Genomic DNA, 21,755 nt, shown 5'->3' with positions numbered 1-21,755 from the left:
TTTGTTATCCGCCGGGTTGAGTAATATAAAAAAATAATTTATCCGGGTACGGGTCGGGTCGGGGTTTTTCGAAAAATTTCGCGCTTGTCCGCATCAATATATTTTTGAATGTTTGGATGTCCTAATTCCGTAAATGAAATTATCAAATTTTGGTCTACATCGTTTATGAGCGGTCCCCTAGCCAAAAAAAATGTACACCTCATACAATAAAATTGATTATTTCTATCAAAAGGTTGACTTATCAATAGCATACCCGAGCAAACAAAAAGTTTGCTTTGACATGGGTGTTTGAAATGGGTTCAACTCATGCAAACACCATCACCATGGTCCGGTAGATCCCATATAAAATACCAAATGTTGGTGTATTTATGGGTTATTGAGACTATTTTATTGTGTCGTGGTGGTTGTGAATTTTGGCACGAACCATGTTTAAGGTCTTTTCAAGGGGCTATGTGGTGTTTGAACCCATGAGTATTTGCTCGGGTAGTATGGTGTTTGAAACCAAGGAGATTTACTCGGGTTGATGGCTGCCTTTCGAACAAATTCTTATAGACTTAAACACCATATAAATAAAGACCCTAAATATGAGGTTATGTTATCAAAACATCATAAATGTTCTCAATCACCGATAAATACACCAAAATATAGCTTTTATTTGGGATCTACCGGACCATTTCATGGGTTGTTCCAATTTTGAACACTATTAAACACCGTCCAATGGGTGTGCATTTGGACCATGATCGTGGTGGTATTATGGGATTTTCGTTTACAGGATGTCGATGGCCGTATTGAATTTCATGACCGTATGATTTTATATTAACGAATGAGGACCGATCGGAGAGATAGGAGCGCAACAACTATTTCGACAATTTTGTAGTCGATCATTAGCATACCGAATGTTTGTAGGGCCAGTACAACGATCCTACTTAAATGAAAAAGTTTCAGATCGGCGGGTAAAAGAAGACGTCTACATAACAGTGCCATAATTTACGCTTTGCCACGTTGTTGCAATTCTCCGGAAGGCAACGTTCGTCACCAGAACTGGCGCGTATGTACTTAAATTGCCTCGATTCGGTAAACAAATAACACCAGATTGCGATTGCTGCAACAAAGTTACATATCACTGCCATCATTGTATTTTGCATTGGGCAAATCCGCGAGGACAGCGAGTAACGTGCAAATTTTAAATCGCGGTCATCGCGTACAGAAGTCGAAAGCGATCGCACCGGCTTGCGATCTGTTGTGAGAGGAGCAAATAACCCCTGGCTACAGTTTTTGCTAGCTGAACACGTGATAAGGGTTTGCAAAGGGGGCGAGAAGGCCTGTTGTACTGAGTTATCAGGCGCCGGGCTCCGCTTGGTGTCGCGTTCAAGGGTAGTGCAATCTTAATCTAGCTAAACGAAATAGAATGCCTTTAGAGCCTACCTAATGTAGAGATTATGGCAGGTTATATTTAAAATAAATTTCGAAACGCATGAAACCTATATACAATTGATGTCGAATTATTGATTCATCGGCAGTTAGACCGATCGATGGGTCTAAAGCCTTTTCTATTTAGAAATGAATTTAACATCTATTCCCAAATGACCACCCTCTCCCTCTCCCCCTCCATGGAATCATTCCATATTTTCCTAGAGACGTTTTACGGAGAAAAACTTCCTACCGCCCATTTGATTGAGTAGGTTGCCGCAATTCTACGAGCAAATTCCCAGTTATCAGAACTACATGCAAAGTACTCCGGGGCAGTCGCCGGTGATGGCAGCCTGTAAAGTGTGTGTCAAAAGGACGGTTGAATGCTTCGTTTTCGCCAGACAAGTATTCTACATTAGCAGTTCAAATTGAACTGAAATGGAAACCTTGTAATTTTGAACTTATTGAGTCTACGATCCTAGTTGAAACTCGAAACATTTGTGCAAATCTTTTTAAGTTTGGTAACTTCGGCATTCCACCAAAAGGTTCCTCTAGAAGCACGCACAACTAGAAGGGGACAAGCCACTTGGTAAGTGTCACTATAAGTGAGTATTTTTATCCACGCCTTCACCCAAGTCACTTGGAAATTCAATAGTTGCGAATTACCTATGGAATCAAATAGCCAAGCCCTCTTCGTAGAGGTCCCATTTCGTAGATTTGAGATTACGATATGTGATGATATCTAGCGAGACGATTAAATGATCAACGATAATGTATTTATAATCAGATACCGACGGTTCAAACTCATTGAGTACGAGACAATTCATCAACTCATGTGTAATACCGTCGGAGCAAAGGGTTACATCTAACATCTCTTTTCTTCCAGATAGTTCAATCGTTTGGCGTTTTTCTACATTGACTATGTGTAGATTTGTGCTGCTTAAATATTCCATCGACTCGTTGTGTCTCATGTTGGAAATGGCCGAACAATAGACGTATTTCCTATCAATGTTATCAATAATCATATCGAGTGTGACATCATAAATATCGCGAGTTGTAAGGTCTGATATAAGACGTGCGTATAAAGCACTATACGCAAGCATACATACACGAGGCATTTTACGTAGATTCGCTATATCATTTTTATAGAAGGAAACAACGACGGGGTTAAGTAGCTTTCCAATATAGAAATTTTCTTTATGGTAATTCGGTTATTGCACCAATGTTATAGAATCGTATCTTCGCTGCACACATTTAAATTTGTTGATTTATTTGGGATCAGGGAAAACCCACTGGTGCTAAATTTTGTTTTTACTCGCTCTCCAGCAGGCATAAACCTCCTCATTTTTTCTATCACCTAATAACAAACATCCAAATGATACAAAACTAACAGCAACTATCAAGAGAGAGCTCAAAAACTATATCCTGACAACATTACGGGGCAAATGAAAGTCAAAGACATTGGAACAGCGATTGAAAATACGACACATACTGACGAAAGACAACGGACCTCTATAACCGTACATTCTTGAAGCTATCGAAATGCGAAAGAAGCAATGCGTTCGACGACTACGACAACGAATGTCGATGTCCAAAAGTTAGAAGTTCGGAGCATCAATTCGGAAATGCAGCGGATCGACAATGAAAACTGATTTCGAAACATCCTGACGTACAGTCAGGAAATCGAGGTCAATAAGCTTACAGCGATCTATGTAGCTCGGTGGGTTCAGTGGGTCCCTCCATGGGAGTCCATGAAGTGCGGGACAAACAAATTTGCGCTGAATAGCTTCAATGCGTTGAATATCTTTGTGGTGCCCAGATTACAATGCCGCATTCGGGTGTAGAACAAACCAAAGCACAAGAGAGTATTGATAAAGTTCTTAGTGACTCTACAAATGAATCCTTGCAACTTACACTGAAATAATATATTCGTAAATCTGTTACGAATAGGTTTCGTACAGAAAACTCCTAAAATATATGAATTTTTCGTTCATATGATGAATCGTAGTTCTACCGGAACCTTTTTCTTTTCATTGCGACTGTTTCGTAAAAAACACGAAACGACCTTCGTAGGCTTATTCTGAATCTGTTTCATGAAACAAACGAATTGTTTGATGAAATACAAGAAATTCCTTCTAATATTTACGAGCATCTATCATAATATGAACGATTTTTTTTTGATCCCCAAAATAATTAGGTATAAAAAATCATACATCTGAAACAATTTATCTGTAATCCTACCAAAAATAGGTTAATCCGCAGACCCGAGCATTTTTGTGCACTGTAAATAGTTGGTTTCTTTTATTTCGCGAACTAAAAACATGGCGACTTGATGAAATGAACAAAAAAAATCGTTATTTTAAAATTTAGTGTACATTGCACAAAATTCATCGTAGAAAACAAAACTTTTTTTTTCGTGATTGAAACGAAATGTTTCGTTATTTTACTAAATGTTTGTATATAGCACGAATAATTCGTTAGTCGCACGATTTCGTTTTCAATCACAGAACAAAATTTTCGAAAAATTTTTCATCCGACCTTTAAATTTCGTATGTTTTTGCATCGAATTTCTTATATTCAAAAGATCAATCTGGCAATATCATTTTTTTTTTGCATTCCTGATAAGGGGAAATAGATTGAAGTCGCCAGTAAACGAAAGTTTCCTTCAATTCAGCAAATGTTTTAAGCCGTTTAAATATAGCAAGAATATGAATGGTCCGAGATGACTACTCTGAGGAATTTCCGAGCTCACAGAAAATTGTGATGTCGTGCTGTCTTCAATTTGCACTGTCATTTCACGTGCGGTTTGGTACGAATGAAAGGAGTCATTATAGTCAAGTCTACTTAACATGGAAACTGCTATCTGATGATTAATTGTGTCAAACGCCGCGCAATTCGTTAATTTTGTTAAAATCAAGACCAATCAGTTTGAATAGCTTAGACACGGCACATATCGCAGCTTTTCCGCGATCAATCGAAATAACGTGTTTGATCCCATTTTTGAACACAAATGTATTATTTTTTCCACGAGTTAGGAAAATTTTCTGATGACAAAGAGCTATCGAACAGGATTGATAAAGGAAGTTGGAGACTATCTGAACAATTTTTTAGTACGATGGAAATGGAAGTTAATGAAAGAAGGAAATCCTTTAGACTCTGGGCTTCAACTAAGAAAATGCTCTGCTGACTGTAGCGGGAGAATTGGAGAACGTAGAGGAACGACACTAGCAGATTCGGCGATTTGATTACCAGTTAACATTTCTTCAGAAAAAACGCTATTGAAATGTTGACGAAATAAGTTACATATTTCGAGCAAACCCCATCGAATGACATATGAAATGGTAAACTTTGGTCTGTTCGTTTACGTAGTCCCAGAAACTTTTAGGGTCTATTCTAAGTTTGATCGGTATACGTAGATTGTAGGAACAGAAAAAAAACCTTATTCTGTTATTGAGGTACAAGTAATACGATATGAGGTGGAGTGTATTTAATAAGTTTATTTTGAAACGGTTCTACGCGATAGCATAACTGAGCCGTAGATTTCTTATGTTTTTAAAATAAGCAGAAATAAATAAAACCTAAAAATGCCACCCTATGTGATCTTGTTGATGTAGTATGCGACTGCGTGTTGAGATTCTCTTCCTTGGCGGTGAAACATTAGATGCATTGTCCGCCGCAGTTTGTGGATCATTCAATCTACCTCCTCTCGCGTTATCGTTTACGTCCATTGCAGTAGATCCGGTTGAACATAGTCTAAATTCCAGTTGGCTGGAAGTTAAGCTCATTTTCCGCGCTGGCTAGATTCTAATTAGAATCGGTTGTGTCATGGAAGCCGGAACTCTTGCTGACATCAACCATAATTTTGGCACATTTTCCTGTTGACTTTACTTTATCGTCATAGGTACTGCTTTCTGGCAGAACAGGGTTCTATATTCTTATTTATTTCTTGCTCATACGAGTAGCTGTTGTTAATCCGTCTTCATCGGCATTTGCGTCGTTATTGGTGATGTTGGTTGTTGGTTAGCGCTTTCAGCGTAATTATTATCACTTCGCTATTGGTTGATTGGGCAACTGTTTGTGATTTATCTGTAGATGTTGATTCCTACTACTACCTGATGTCTTTTGGCTGTTAAGGGCGATGCGGTCACAGCGGTAGACATCGAGCGTTGGACCAAAGACCTAGCGAGACAAAGTACGGTTGTCGAGCCACGTTTCGGTCAAGACGACGACATCATAACAGCATCTCGTGGTCGCGAGCAAATAGCTGTCCGATGATGAGTTTAAGCCACCAACATTCTGGTAGTAAACCTCGATGCAGTTGGAGGACGGATCAGGTTCAGCACAGAACGAAGCGCGTTGGAAGGTTCGTTCACCAATCCCACAAACAGTACCGGAGCGGCTGACGGTCGCTTGGTCGTCGACCGTAGTGAGGGATTCGAGGCATCCCGATTCAACTGCGTCGCGACCCAGAAAACGACGATCGTCGTTACCGAGATACATAGTTGACATTTGGTCACAAGATGTCGGAGTAAAAGGCAAATCGCTGGAAGCGAAGAATGCATCAGCGCTTGAAGTGTTCGGATCAGATTTTTGGCAGGTTGGAAGACCCTTTCAGCCATCCCACACACAGGACCGGGACGGCTAATGATCGCTGGCGGCAATTGCTCGACTGTGGCGGAGCATGCGTTGAACCCCGATGGCGCGATTCAGGGAGCAGGAATCGGTTCAACCGTTGTATCGATATAATTTGTATAATACTTGCCGAGAAATGCAGCTTGGTAGACCCCTTCTCCACCCACACATACAGGACCGGGACGACTGCTGAACGCTGGTGGCAAAGGCTAGACTGTAACGGGGTGGATCGAGGGCTTCCATAGTACCAACTGCGTTGCGTCCCAGTATGCGATCAGCATCGACACTTCTTTACAATAGCGGTGTGGCTTGGTATGGTGGCACTGCCAGTCGTTGCGGAGTCCTCTGCAGGATCATTGATGGGCCGGGTTGCATTAAAGAAGGACATGTTTCTTCTGAAGGCGGAAGCAAATCAGTCAGCGGGCTCCAAATATTCTGGGTACGGCTATCCTCAAATTCCCTGAACAGTATGCCTTGCGGCCATGTGTCAGAGTTAAGAGCTGCATCACGGTTCTTTGGGTGAACTTCAACTTTGAAGGATATAAAGTTTAAAGTACTAACGTGTACGCTTTTTTAACAAGCGGAACAACCTTTATCTCCTCGTTATAATTTAGTCCTTTTTTGGACATTTTTTCGACAGTCTCCTTGCTAACGCTAGGATGAAAGATACAATCAGAGCAACGGTGCGTGAGGTGGAACAGTAACAATCTTGCTAATATCAACTAGCTTTCAACCGCCAACAAGAATATTGCTCGGATCAGGGCTATCATCGGGACGGCGTTCCTGAGGCGGTCGAGAAGTGCCGGAGTTTGGCCGGACTGGAGTAGCTGTTGAAACTTTTCTAGCGAGTCGCGAAATTTGCTGGTTACTTTTGGATAACTCGGCCTTTAGTTCGGCACAGACGTCATCCGTTTTCTCAGTGATAGCAGCGATAACACATCCAAGCGAAGAAACGGTGTCGCGAAAGCGAGCGAACTTCATCAGTTTGACACATTCATTGCACATCCAAAATAAATTTGGGTTTTCCGCAAGTTTCGTTTTTCAAAAACGGCTTGTTAAGTTGTTTCCCACATTGCATATGCACCACATTTTTGCAAAAGCCCATGCGCACACGAAAAAGTTATCGTCCGATTTGACGGTTTTCGCGCAGTGATCGCATGCACTTGCCATAATGCGTGCCGATCTGAGAATACGAACAATTAAATAAAGATGGCGCTGCGTTCGGTGGAAAGTTTTGGTGGTTAAGTCACAGAAGTTCATTTGATTGCGGTTTCGCTGGTTTTTTCGCAACACAAAAACAAACAGAAGACACTTTTAAATTGCACAATAACAAAAGTAAATGCAAAATTCTCATCCAAGTAATACATTAAGCAACGATAAAAACTTCACAAATCTCGTCAAAAATTAAAAATAGTTGGAGCGATTGATTTAAACAACTAATCGGTAAGACTACACTGAACCGGAAAATGCTATTCTTCGTACTAGCGTTGCCTGCCTAAGCTTAACCCGTAATAAAAATACAGTTTCTCACGTGGTGTAGCTGAATATAAGTAATATAATTTGATTAGTTATTGGAATCAGAATCCGACACTAACTTAGTGACAGGACTAAGCTAGCACCGGATACACGCTAGCTTCAAAAACGAATACACTATTTTTGTATCCAAGCAAACCCCTAGGCTAGCGTGATGTACGGAAAGGAAAGGAATTCTAATTAAGCTGATGAGAATTATTGGAACCGAAATTTGGTGTGGCTTAACAAGCCAATGCAAAGTTACTATGTTTTAATTGCCGCAAGGTTCTACTGTATCGATTTTATTGGTTATTTTCGGCAAATTTGAGACTAAGAGAAACGAAAGCAATGAAATTGAAAGACGGATAGGTATTCTAGAGCGAATCAGTTATAAACTTAGAACGGGAAACTAGGACTAGGCAGGCTCATATCGACATGATCGAAAGGAAATGTGAAGAATTCTTTGCCTTCTGCTAAGTAGGAGTTGGGCGTTGCACCCAAGTCTACCGCATGGTCTATGGTAGAACATAACTCATCATCATGTTTTACCGCCCGCCGACGTTTCTCTTAGTCCCAAATTTGCCGAAAATAACCAACAAAATCGATACAGAAGTCAATGCAATGTGCACTATGGTATATTTCTCCGTAGTGGAGAAAATTTAGGTAAAAAATATTTTATCTACACTAAAGCGTAAATTGTTGCCATTTACACGCAAAAGTGGTTTATTGGAGAAAATATTTTTTATCTAAATTTTATGTCTGATATCTATTTTATGCTTCCGCTCCGTGCGAGATGAGAAGATAGACTGGGATAATTCCTGGACGTATATGGTGATGATGACGATAAATTTGTATTACTCTAACCAAAGAACTTATTGTACGGCGTACAACAGGGTGACAATAATTTATATGAAAAAAATCATCTCGCAACCTGCGCCCTCCAGCGTTGTTATAAATCAAGCAAAAATGACACTGATCAAATTTGAGTGAAATCTGATGTCTCTAAGCCATCCCGAAAGAGCTTCAAGTTTGTATGGGTTTTTCGGCCCGAAAATATATGGGAAAACGCTTGCAAGATATGCCGAGCAAGTTTGTCGAAGACTGCAACACAATCCAAACAAACGGCTTAATAGTTATTAACGTATAGAACTAGATACTGCTCCTTAACATTCGCAAAGAGCGTACTCCGCTTATCTCATGTATATGAACGACGTGCAAGGGTAGGGCAAAATTAGGGAAAACTCATATAGGGTGATGAGCCCATTATCGCTATGTTTCTATTATCACGCTACTCATTTGAAGCCGTTGGTTAGAGCAGTGTCTGCCATCTTTGTTTAACGCATTGAGTCAAATGGTAGCGCAACAATAGGGGCACTCGATTCGTGTTTTCGTTACGCTCAAACACGAGAATTTTACTGTTTTCAGCGCATGTACGTTATTATCTTGGTACTTAACAGCGAAGCAAAGCTGTTAATGCCAATTTGTACGCATTCCATTGTTTGTAGGCCGAGTAATTAATGATTCAGTGAGGCGCCCTCCTTAGTATGGTGAAAATAGGCACTTCACCCTATCTCTGAAATGACGAAAGTCTTTAAAAAAAATAGTAGAACGTTTTGCAATTTTTGTCCGACGTTTCGGTGCTGTTTGGTACCGTCTTCAGGGAAAAAATAGTTCGTTCTTTGTTGAAAAACATTGCCATAAGTTCAACACACACAAAAAAGATCCGGAAACTTGCCTTCACCCAACTAAAGGGCGAACACGAAATTATTGCGACACATTCAACAGGGCATAACTTTTTTACCATTTGGTAAAAATCAACCAAATTTTGCACACTTTCTCATTGATGTGTATTGTTTACAAACTCGAAGTCGTGTTTTTCGATTCAAAGAAAATGGAGGTGAACCAACGCGAGTCGAGAGAACAAATTCTTTCCAAACACCTGGAATTTCCTGACCTGTCGCACCGACAGTTGGGAAAAATGTTGAACATTCACCGTTCAACCGTCTCCAGAGTGTTGAAGCGGTTCCAGGAGCGGTTGACGTTGGACCACGGCAAAGGAGCTGGAAGAAAACCGGGACCGGAGAACAAAAAGACGGAGGGAAAGGTGAAACGGATGATTAAAGCAAACCCCAACGTCTCAAGCCGTGATTTGGCGAAAACAGATCGGCATGTCGCAGAGCTACGTCCAGAATGCAAAGAAGAGAGCTGGACTACATGCATACAAGGTACAGAACTTCCCAAACCGCGATGAGCGGCAACAATCGGAACTGCTAAAACTCGGGCACGGAACGGCTAAAACTCGGGCACGGAAGCTCTACAAGAAGATGCTGACAAAATATGGCTGCTGTGTGATGGACGACGAAACGTACATAAAAGCCGATTTTAAGCAAATTCCGTGGTTGGAGTTTTTCACCGGCAAGAACAAGTTCTATGTGGACGACAAATTTAAGAAGAAGAAAATGTCGAAGTTCGCCTCCAAATATCTCATTTGGCAGGCCATCTGCTTTTGCGGACTGAGGAGTGAGCCTTTCGTGACAAAGGGCAAGTAAATGGCGAGATCTACAAATCTGAGTGCCTCGAGAAGCGCCTTTTGCCGTTCTTGCAGCAGCACGACGAAGCTCCGCTATTTTGGCCAGATTTGGCATCTTGCCACTATTCTAAAAGTGTCCTGGAGTGGTATGAGGCCAATTCTGTCCATTTTGTTCCAAAGGACATGAATCCGCCAAACTGTCCGGAGCTGCGCCCGGTGGAGCAGTACTGGGCAATGATGAAGCGGGAACTTCGGAAGAGCAAGAAGACAGTCAAAGACGAGAAGGACATGTTAAGAAAATGGAAAAAAACTGAGAAACTGGTACCGGATTACAGTAAAGACTTTGATGAAGGGCATCAAGCGAAAATGCGTTCAATTTTACACTCAAGGCTCCATCGATAACCTTTTCTTTTGATTTTTGAAGTAAATATATGTATAAAACTACCCTAAAATTTTAGTTTGATTTTAAGCATTATAAGAAAATTGGCATGACATTTTCGGTGTCGCAATAATTTCGTGTTCGCCCTTTAGCACTGGGTTACCCTACAGATAATTTGTAAAATTGCTTACGCAAACAAATTCCAATTAGACCACCGAAACATCACCTAAAGGCGAATCGTTGGATTATATTATTTCATCCTAATTCTCGGAAGGCTCTTGACTAACCAAATGAAAGAAACTCTAAAAACCGCGACCCAGTGTCGCATTCACTCCGAATAAATAAAAACGTTTGATGTATCTTTCAAAAGTGTCCCCATCACCCAATAATCCAATTAAAATCTAATTCCCGCAAAATGACGAAAGACGCAAATCACCATCGTCCTTCCGGGGCACACACAAAAAAAATCCTCCAGCACCCTAGCCATCCCACAGCACAAAAGCTTGAATCGATGATAAGTATAAGCACTATCCTTTTGTTTTGGTTCCATGAGCCCAGAAATAGCACCCCTCCTAGGAACAAGGAAACCGTTCTGCGCCTTTCGTTTCCATACTTTCGCGCCTTCCACGGACAATAGTCGCTGGAGATAGCAGAAAAAATTATGGTTTCTCATTCGACGAGAAGAAAATGGAAATGTAATCCCCCTAATTTCAAACTATTCAAATCTCGATGCCATGGGGGTCACACAGAAGTAAAAAAAAGAAGAAAAAAAAGTTGAATGCGCCACACTCATCAGCATTCGCCACCAAGGCGGAAGTTATATCCCTTAGGTTCGCAATCTTCCTAGCTTTTTTCCGAAGCAAAAAAAATGGTGACAACAAAAGAAATGTTTGCTTTCTCTTTTTTTCTGCGAACATTCAGCTACACTGCCACGAGGAAAAAATATAATTACAATAAGAGCAAACTTTTCCCTTCTCCTCCCATAGGATATGGGTAAACAATAAATTGCGATTTTGGTCCGGTTCCTTACGGTTGCTTGCTCCTTTCTGCCATGAAACCATTTTATTGTGCGGTGAGCAGCTTAAAAAGCAAACAGATAGGAGCAAACTCAAACAAAGCCGTCGTCATCGTCATCGCCGTCGTCGTCGTAGTCGCTGTCTCAAGGTCAACAGCGAATCCTTCCCTATTTCCGACCGAAGACGGAATTCATCAGTTCGAATGTGCCACGCGTAAGGGTTCGGACGAATCCTCTTGTCTTTACAGCACAGCCATTCAACGACCTGGCAGCCAGGACATAAAATTTAATTGCGTTTTAATGTTCGCGGATGTAAAAAGATTGTCCCCCAGACAGTAGGGAGAGGTTGGGATGTTCAGTTTGTTTTTTTCTGAAGCACCATCTAGATTATTGATACCTACCTTTTGTTATCAAATATTTACGGGTTGTAGGCCTGTTTTTACCACTTTCAAAAACTTTATCGGTGTGTAAGCCCAAAACTGAATCACCCGCGGAATAGACAGCAGTAAGCACGTAATACCAACTGGAAACTAATTCCAAAGAACATTCCGAAGGATCCGTCGTCCAGTATGGTGTTGGTGCTGCTTGCTGTTGTCCTGGTTCCGACGGTTTCGTTCGTGCCGCGCAGAAAATTCCCACTGGCGTCCCTCCTAAATGCAGATCCCCCTACTATGTACTACGTAACGCAGAAGATGTGTCGTCTGTGGTCAGGAATAGAGCAAACTTACGGTCGGTCCTTTTCTGTATAAGACACCAACACACCTATACAAGCAGTAACAGCAGGGCCAGGTCAGGACGAAACCAGGACCGAAAAACGAAAGAAGCTGCGAGTATGAGTGCAAGTTCAATACCACTATAAAACTTGGTGCATCCAAACCCAGACCGAGGACAACATTGCAATTTTGCAGCGCAATAAAAACTGATTTGTAGACAAAGGGGTGATTTTGTCGAACGAGAGGGAACGGTTTATGTAGACGTGCATGCTCGGTGGTGCAGCTATGTGCTGTCCCACCGGGCGAGAGTAGAAATTGCTGTGACGTATTTAAATTATATTTTAAAGTGGATGGGATGTGTGAGGGAATCAATGTTTTGCGATCCTAGGTGGGTTGATGCCGTTTGGCTGCGAGTTTCACGTTTCGAGGGAAATTATACGAGACAGACGCTTGGAGGATCACATCGTGCATTTTAACCGTCTTAATCCACGGCGGACAATAGGGGTTAAAATTCGCAGTTATCTCGATTGGGCGGATGAAAGCGTGAAAGATTTTTTCGATTTTTGCAGTTCAAATAAAAGGAATGTCAAAAATCATACAAGAAATTGTATTTGGTAAAAAAAATGGCGGCAATCGTCGAAACACGAATCTTTTCCAACATTTCATTTTCCAGAACGAAAAAAAAATGTTTGAACCAATTTGCACATAAGGACGCAACACCTAGCTCATAAACTTGGATTTGAATGTTTCGTGTTCCACTCGTCAGTAAGTGACACCAACTTGCTGCCACTTAGACGATATATCCAAACTAACATCTTTAGGTGTCCACATATGTTGTGTGAACTGTTTGGATTTCATTGTTAACTGGCGCCAAACATTCAAATCCAACTTTCATTAGTTAGGGTGTCGTGCAAATTGTTTCAACCATTTTTTTTCCTTCTGTAAAATTAAATGCTGCATACTTTTAGGCGTTTAACTCTCACGCCAAAAGACAAGAGCTCATTTCCTTATACTCGTCAACGACCCAGAGCTTCTGTGCTTGGCTAACCGAGACATCATCCGGTACCAGCTAGTTGCTTTAAGCGTTCACATATGTTGTATGAACTGTTTGGATGTAGTGTCCAACTGGCGCCAATAAAAATTTCAGCAAATTCACTATTTTTTATTAAAAACATATTGTTTTTATTTATTCTTAAAAAAACGTCAATTAATATTGGAGAAGGGGCCCTGGTCAGCCGTACGACGCAACTTAGTCGCGATGCTCTCACAAGAGCGCTGGACGGCACTGACGTTCATCTTTTAAATACAATTCCGGATCCCGGTGGTCAACTGCTTCGTATCCGCCAATTGTTTTGTACACTAGAGCACTGAGGGAGATTATTACTTGTCGTTGGAATAGTAGTTATCATTTCCTGAAATGTGGGTCTTCGAGAGCGGAAAATAACTTTCGTCGTTCAGCACGAAGTTCTTCGTCATCCACCGGCACTATCTGCTCGTCCGTGTACTCCGAGGGGACCGAGTTTTCTTCCGACATATGATGTCCTCCATCTTGAAGGTTCGGTGAATCAAGGTATGGGAGCAGTGATATTTTCGGCAGGTGTCACGCAAATTCGTTCCGTCCTTGTTGTCGAACAGCTTTTCCAACGCTTCCTTCTTCTTCTTCTTCGTCATTATCTTCGCCGGTCGGCTCAGGGATACCAGGATCTGGTAATCTGTACTCACGGGCACGTTTTCGTCTCGAAAGTGGTCTACCTTAAACTTTTTTCCACGATGACCATGCGTTTCGTAAAACCGTACAACACACTCGCGGAGTGCTTGCTGTTTCGACGCCATTTTCGATTGAGCTGACAGCACCTGAGCGAAAAAAATATGCCACCTATTTCTAGGAAGTCCAGAGAGCAATTCTCTTGTAGAGAAAAAATACGGTATTGAATCTCATGTTATATTGAACACCCGTTACTAACTGTTTTTGTACTTTTCTCACTTTTTCGGAGCGCAATCACGTGTAAATTTTAGGTTAAGATACTGATTCTCGATCAGGCAGTACGCCAGTATTTTATAGTGTCAATTTTAATAGCATATTTTGTAAAACTCCACTAAATTGCATAATTTTAAGTAGCCAATCGTGTGTTTTCAATGTTGTACTCTTAATTTTGTGTTCGTAATTTTAACCTTGAGGAATTTGCTGCACTAACTTTGAACTCCTTCGATTTTTTTCTTCTCCGTGCGACAGGTCCAGTGGGCTTTCCTCCTTCGCTTGGATGGTGTACTCGGTGCTGACTAGGGTGTGTTACGGGTAAGCGTGAATCGAAGGGGCCGACAACATTCTCCTCAGGTACGCTGACATCTGCTCTGTAGTTTCTCGGTAACTTCGGAGTCACGGTGATTACGGCGTCTCCTCCCCTACTCGCTGGTTTCGTATACATGAACCACTTCGTCCTTCGAGTGATATCTGGCAAGTAGTCTGTTGGTCAGCACTTCCAGATTTGGTTGGCTAGGTCTTGCGATGCGCGCCAGTCTTGTTTCAATGCGAGGCCGCTGTCGTCGTTTACGGTGAATGACTTCGTCCCATTCGACGAACCGAGTAGGAAGTGGTTTGGGGTAAGAGCAGGGTCCGATGCATCGTCAATCGGGACGTGGGCCAATGGGCGAGAGTTTACTACGTTCTCAATCTCTGTCAGAAGGTTCCAAAGTACTTCATGTGTTGGCTTCTTCGTCGGACAGATTGCGGCCAGATTGTTCTTAACGGTGTGAATCAGACGTTCAAAACTGCCGTCCATGTTCGGCGAGGCTGGAGGGTTGAACAACCGTTCAATTTCTGAACTGACGAATTCTGCTATTATCGCCTACTGGTTGATAGAGGATTCAGCATCCCCTGGCTAAAGACTCGCGCCGACAAAGTTTGTTCCGCGGTCGCTGTATATCATCTTGGGAATACCGCGTCGAGCGATGAAGCTGCTAAGCGCCATGATACACGAATCCGTTCTGAATGAGTGTATTTAGCAGCTCGAGGTATATTGCACGGATCGTTAGACAGGTTGCGAGCATTCCACATCGTTTCTCCACGCTACTACCGATGACTACCTCCACTGGCCCTAAGTAGTTGAACCCAACGTGCGTGAATGGACGGAAGAATGCCGCGAGTCGTGCCGGGCGGAAAATCGACCATAATCGAAGCACGTGGAATTGAGCTATCGTTCTTACATCGTTGACATTGCCTTCTGACTTTAGCATAGCAAACACGTAGTCGCGAAATTTTGTATTTCTGGCGGAGTTCATTTAAGGTGGTTTCATGGTCCTGGTGGTGGTATTTTTGATGGTAGTATGCTATGATCAATGTAGTTAGCTGGTGGTCGAGAGACAAAAGGCAAAAAGTTCTTTGCGTATTCTGTGGTGTAGTCGCAGAACTGTATTCTACCCTTCATCCTGATGATGCCTCGCTGATCGAGCACAAGTGTAAGCTGGTACAGTTCGCTGTTCTTTGGCATCTTCGTACGTGGTTCTTTCGGAAACCCTTGTACCCTACGCCAAATAGACACATCTCCTTGGTACGTCTCTAGTTCCGTGTGGTGATGGAGGTAGCTCTTTGCTATCAAAAGTTCTTCTATTGATAGTGTACCGGTAACGAATCGGTTTCCCACGCAGTCTGCGATGACAATTGGCGGGAAAGCGGTGTACATGTGAAACGACATTGACGAGTCGCTTTCAGGTGAAGAGCTTAGTCATATCGATAACTGATTCACACGGTTCGTTCGTGGGTGTAACAGTAGACGAAGACGAAGTTCTGCAGTTGTAAGACCGCTTTTGTTTGGCGATCGTGACCACTTCGTTTCCGGACGCAAAAGAAAGTCTGGTCTTCCAAACCATCTGCTGCCGGAAGTCATATCCGGCTGGCCGGTCCATTTGGTTGTGTCAACTTGGTTCGAGTATCTCGCTAACTCGAAACGCCACAAATTGGGAGTATCGTCATCGGGTCCGAGTTTATCCAGCACATCACATCTCAAGAATCAGCTCAGAAATAACGGTTAGAGATTGGAATCGAAAGGGATTGCACATGCAACGGTTGCTTGGAGTTTGAGCCTTGGGATGGAAGTGTATTTCAGCGGTGCGACCCGTGTCTTGACCGAGATTAGAACACAGTCGACAATACGTTCTGGGCAAAGCGTAGATATACGGCGGCTGCATAACCGCTTTCTTTTGCACTGAAAAATGTTTGCAGCTTTACTTCATTCGGCGCTGGGATTGTTCCACTCGAGGTAACTGTTAAAACCACGGCTTCCACTTCTCGAAAGAAATTTCGCTGATCGGGTCATCCCATTTAACGCCGGATCGCAAAACTTCTTGCAGTAGGATCTTCAGGAACATCAGAAAATAAAACGAAATCATTCCATGTAGATCGAAGATCGTCGTTAGAACGTGGAGTACTTCTCCTTTTGTAGGATAACATTGGCCTTCCATCAGCGCTCGATCATGGCTGCTCCAGACGACCTAGGTGACGGTGCCCGATGATGTGCAGTGGCTATTTCAGATGACAGATCCAGCTTCTCTTCGATGGTTTCTTCCTTCAGTGCTGCCAGTATACGACTAGAGTTGCTGATCCAGTTACGAATTTCGAACCCACCTTGTGAGTGTGTACGAACTTCACTTTCTGTGCCAAACTGATTGCTTGTTCTTCTGTTTCTACGCTCATTAGCATGTCATCCACATAGTGCCTTCTAATTATGACTTCCACTGATACTAGCAAGAGTTTAGTGTGGCGCTCGACGTTGGCATTTTTAACGCTTTGATCACAGCTCGGGGAACAGCAAGCAGGCACCGAATGTCACGTAAGTTTCTCCAGTAGAACCGTTACCATTGCTGGTCTACTACGAGAATATCCACCTGGTGAAACACGGATAGAATCTACCCTCTCTATGACGCAGGCTTGAAGTGTATATTCGCAATGCGTTACAATTGTCAAGCGCCCGAAACTTATCGCCCTACATTTATCGACGTTGATCTGCATGCCGTTTAGTAAGCACAATTCCTCTATATTGTCTATATCATTTTGAAGCACAGCAAAGTCGAGTCCTGAGGCAACTGAACGAAAGATTTTGAGATCATCAGCGTAGCGTAGTTTTCCAGGCTTGATGCGGGTGCAGAGATCGTTGATGAATAAGAGAAAGATAAGTGACACTAGGTGACTTCCTTGAGATACACCGGTTGGCGTTTCGAACGTGCTTAAACGTCTGGTACCGATTCTAACGAAATCGGATCGCTCGGAGAGGTAGGAATATATCCTTCTGGTTACTCATCCAGGAAAACCTAATCGCTCCATTTTCAAAATGAATGGGCGTTGATAATGGTTCAAGGTACTGTTGCGATGGATAGACAGGAGGGCTAGTGAATACATCTCGGAAGATCTCTGCAAAAAGGTCCACCGACTCGGCTGCCGACTGTGAATTTTTGTTTCGAAGATAGACATTTTCTGGTATACCCCGGAAAGTTTTCTAGTATTTATAAACGTACAGAATGTCGAGGGATCATTTCGAAGGCTGCGTTGGACTTGGTTCAGATATTCACCTAATGCACTGTTACCGGTTGTTTCATATTGCAGTTCCATTTGACGAAGAATAGTTTTGTTGTCGTCGGTTCTACGACAAAAGTATCGCTTTCCTTGTTTCCGGAGTACGTTGCGAAGGCGACTAAGCTCGGGGTTCCACCACCGAAACATATAATCTGCTTTTCTGCTGATACGGTTTTTAGGAACATTGCGGCGATGAATCTTATATATTGCCGCGTAGAATGCCGCAACTGCCTGATCTAAATTGTTTCCATCCAGCATCACGCCAATTGACTGCACCAATGGCCATTGAGACTTCATAGAGGTTGTATCGAATAAAGTCAAAGTTGAGATCGTCGTTTATTGTATCAAAAGCGTCACTACCATGAGAACGCGTATCAACTTTTAAAACGAAGGGATAATTGTGAGGATCTAGCTTCAGTATAAGTGTCGGAGGCTCAATCAGTTCAAACACGTCCGTGTCGTTGACGAAGGCTAAATCAAGGGTCCGTCCATTCACGTTGCTAAGAGAGCCGATTTGTTACAAACCACCAGTGACCAGCGTTTCTGTGATAGCCATCTCTTGTTCCAATGTTGCCTTTTCAGAAATGTAGGACTTGAGGTCGTCATCAAAGATCCATCGAAGGTGAGGGAGATTGTATTCGCCTACAACAAGTACATTGTCTTTTCGGTTGTCAAGAATATTGTGGACCGCAAAGGAGTGAAAATTGTACTTGTCAAGATTGCTGTTCGGTCTCACAGCGAACATATAAAGATCAGCCTGGCAGTGAAACGCGTAACGACAACTTGTTCCAAATGTTCACATCCAGGTAACTTTAGTACAGTTCCAGTTAGATTTTTCTTTGTCGCTATAAGAACACCACCTCCGCGGCTTAGATGACTGATAGAAGAGTTGCGACCGCATCGGTAGATTGCGTAGTTCGTTGATAGCTCAGCGTTTAATATATCATCACGTAGCCAGGTTTCGGCGAGAACGATAATATCGTATTCGCAGGTAATGAGGGAAAGCAAGAAGGCCTGCGTTTTAGTTCTCATTCCGCGAATGTTCTGGTAGTAGACGGACAGGAAATCATGTGCTGATTGCGTCGGTGTGCTATGAACCAAAAGGTTTTCAGGGAGCGGATTATCATTTAAAGCAACATACTCGCCTGAGGAGGGAGTTCGAAAGACCTCTCACAACCTCCGAACGCAGGGCCGGGACGACTGAGCTGGTCTCTGGTAGTGCAACTGCGTTGGAGCGCTCGAGGGCTTCCGTAGTAACGTATAACGGGCGTCCCGGTGAGCAGCAACATTAATTTTTGTATTATTCATATGTCATGAAGCAATCTTCTTTTCGAAGTTTTTGGAGATTTTCTCTGAAGTGCCGCTCTCGAAACATCGTCAGATATTTCATGCAATACGGGAGATTCATTCATCTTTCTGCTTCAGTACATATTCTCAAAATTAACGATCTAACTCCAAACCAGCAATCGCGGAGGGTGCCGAGTGACTCCCTTCCCCCGACAAACTGTGTACCACTTGTTCCTAAATACTCTTGGTATGGTGGTGTCGCAAGCGCTCGTTCCTCACATGACACTTGTGAATTGCGCAGTTGTATACACGACCTCTAGCAAAAACAAGTGTCAAACTAACATTTCTTCCATTTCCTGCTGTGATCTACGTTTAGGGCCTGGCCGTCGCCAATATTGATCAAAAAACAACTTGGATTTACCAGGATTTGTACATTGAATGATGACTTGTTACTCCCAGGCATTATCATCTATTGGCTCTCTGTGCAATTTCAGCTAGTCCCGATCTATAACGGAGTAGAACTAGTGGCTTTTCTTTTTGTAAATTAGACAGTCTAGCGAGTACTTACTTGACCAAATACTACTGTTACAATCATGAAATTGGAATTTGGACAAACCTGGAATGAGAATAAACAAAATTGATTAAAAGGTTGATTTGGGAAGAAAACATGTGTATTTTAATGGTTTTTCGGCCGAAACACAACCATTCTAGAACAATAAAAACTAATTTGAGGTGATAATCTATACTGTCTCGAGACATTTCAAATGGGAAAGCTGCAACCTTCTTCAATATTTCCTAGTATAATTTATAGTTATCCTGAACAAATTTCGAAACTTTTAGCATTTTGGGTGATTTAACCCTCTAAAAGGCAACCTAAAACTGTGACTTTAAGAAGCATCGCTCTCGCTCCTAAGACCCAATGAAATCAAAAGCCTCTTTTTTGTCTTTTATTAGTAAGAGAATCGAAAGCCCGAAAACGCTCGATCATTTGTATTTCAAATTAGAAGTTTATTGAAACTAGAGAACTTGTATTCAATGTATGCAAATAATCGACTGAGTGAAACTCCAAGACATATTCTAGAGCTAGGGGACAAAATTTGAACACCTAGTGCAGCTCACCGCTAAAGAAATCCTTCCAGGTTCACTCAAAAACTTCATAGTAGTACATGAAAGTTCTAACACTACATTGATAGCAATCGATTACCACACGACCTCTAGGCTCGGTTCATATGGGGAAAAATAATAATGTTATCAACCTTCTAGTGCACACCAACCGTTAATTTCCATTGACAGTGTAAACTCTACAAAAGACACACGCCCCTGGAACGAGATACCCACAGACGAGACCATGATGCAGCAAAAATCAGCCAGTTTGCAGCAAGCTAAACGGTACGCCGCCAACTATCAACACTCACAATCCCTAGTCCCGCTTCGACCAACATCCACTCCGACCATTTTTCGGGTCAGGTAAAAATAAATGTAACACTGCACTATGGAAATATATGTACCAAACGACGCAGTTTACTTCGAATGTGTGTCATTCGGAGTTTTTTTCTTCTTTTTTACTTGCCACCGCCGCCGTTGTTCCATGTTCCATGTCTGCAAAAAAAAGCTACAACCATAACAGTTCATAAGAATTGAGGTCGACCGACACCCCCGCCTTCGTCACTGCCGACCGAGACCCACGCGTGAATGACACAGACTAAAACGCACTGTACGTACATACACGTAGGGCAGATAATGAACGCATGCGTTATAATTTATAGCGTCTTTTTTCGTTGATTCTCATTACTGGAGGTTCTTTGCGTCATTGTGGGACCTACAGAAAGAATAAAAAAAAATGATGCCATGTACACTAAAATATATCCTTCCATCTGGTGGTGGATAAAAAGTGCGGCACCGATTAGAAGCACTGTTGATTCGGTCTGTGGTTTGAAAAGCATTTTTGTGTCCATGTTTGGCCAAGAGATGAGAGTGCCATTTAGAGGTGAGGTAGCTTTTACATAACACCGCTGGTGATGTTAGGAATACCGTCCCGGTGAACACTAAAACCGCAATTGCGTATTTAGCTGCAAACGAACCGTTAATACGACGATGTTTGTCGGGTAGTGGTATGAACGCCCCTTCAGTCACTATATTTTATAAAAAGTGCACGCAATCATGAAATTAGTTTTCGTCGGTAATTCAGTTTTAAGTTTAAAGAATATGAGATATTACACAGATAGTACGCAAATTGGTACTAGTCGATTGTTTCTAATTTGGTTTAATTTTTACACAGTTATTCCAATTTTAGTAAGACCCTATTTTTCGATATATTACTTGTTATTGAGTCCAATAAGGCCAACACTATCGTTGGTAGCACTAAATACCTATCGCTGGAGTTAGCTATGTGGGGTAGCGATCAGCAAAGAAACCTTACACAGTAATTCTTCGACGACACAGACCCAATAAGCCGTTATGAATAATCAAGAAAGAATTACGAATCAGAGCAATTGGAGCAATGATTCACGCGTCTGTCATCGGCAAACTGTTAGTTTTCCGGGGTTCCACCGAAAGCTGCTAGACAAAATGCAAACTCGCCACTTCGGAGTTATAGAAAATTGCAGGAACAGAAGGTATAGAGAAGCAGATGTAGGGCAACATGGGGAGACTTGACCAAGCGCAAAATTCTGTTTTTGGCTATGGTGTCTTCTATTCGATTCTTAAAATCT

At 42.2% G+C, this 21,755-nt stretch overlaps 1 protein-coding gene across 11 annotated transcripts in view; it reads right to left on the bottom strand.

Annotated features, from left to right (window-relative positions):
* Positions 1-21,755, bottom strand: part of LOC131682014 (mucin-19) — a 642,211-nt gene that overhangs the window by 533,783 nt on the left and 86,673 nt on the right. The window contains exon 1 of one of the 11 annotated variants that reach the window (XM_058963153.1): positions 11,880-12,063. The exons of the other annotated variants lie outside the window; for them this stretch is intronic. The gene's annotated coding sequence lies outside the window, so the exon portion shown is untranslated. Of the gene's footprint in view, positions 1-11,879; positions 12,064-21,755 lie in introns of those variants that run through there. 11 annotated transcript variants of the gene reach the window in all.

The sequence above is a fragment of the Topomyia yanbarensis genome, chromosome 2 (genome assembly GCF_030247195.1).
Source record: "Topomyia yanbarensis strain Yona2022 chromosome 2, ASM3024719v1, whole genome shotgun sequence".
Taxonomy (NCBI): domain Eukaryota; kingdom Metazoa; phylum Arthropoda; class Insecta; order Diptera; family Culicidae; genus Topomyia; species Topomyia yanbarensis.
Note: the sequence above shows the minus strand (reverse complement) of the source record. Positions and strands in the feature narration are given on the sequence as shown.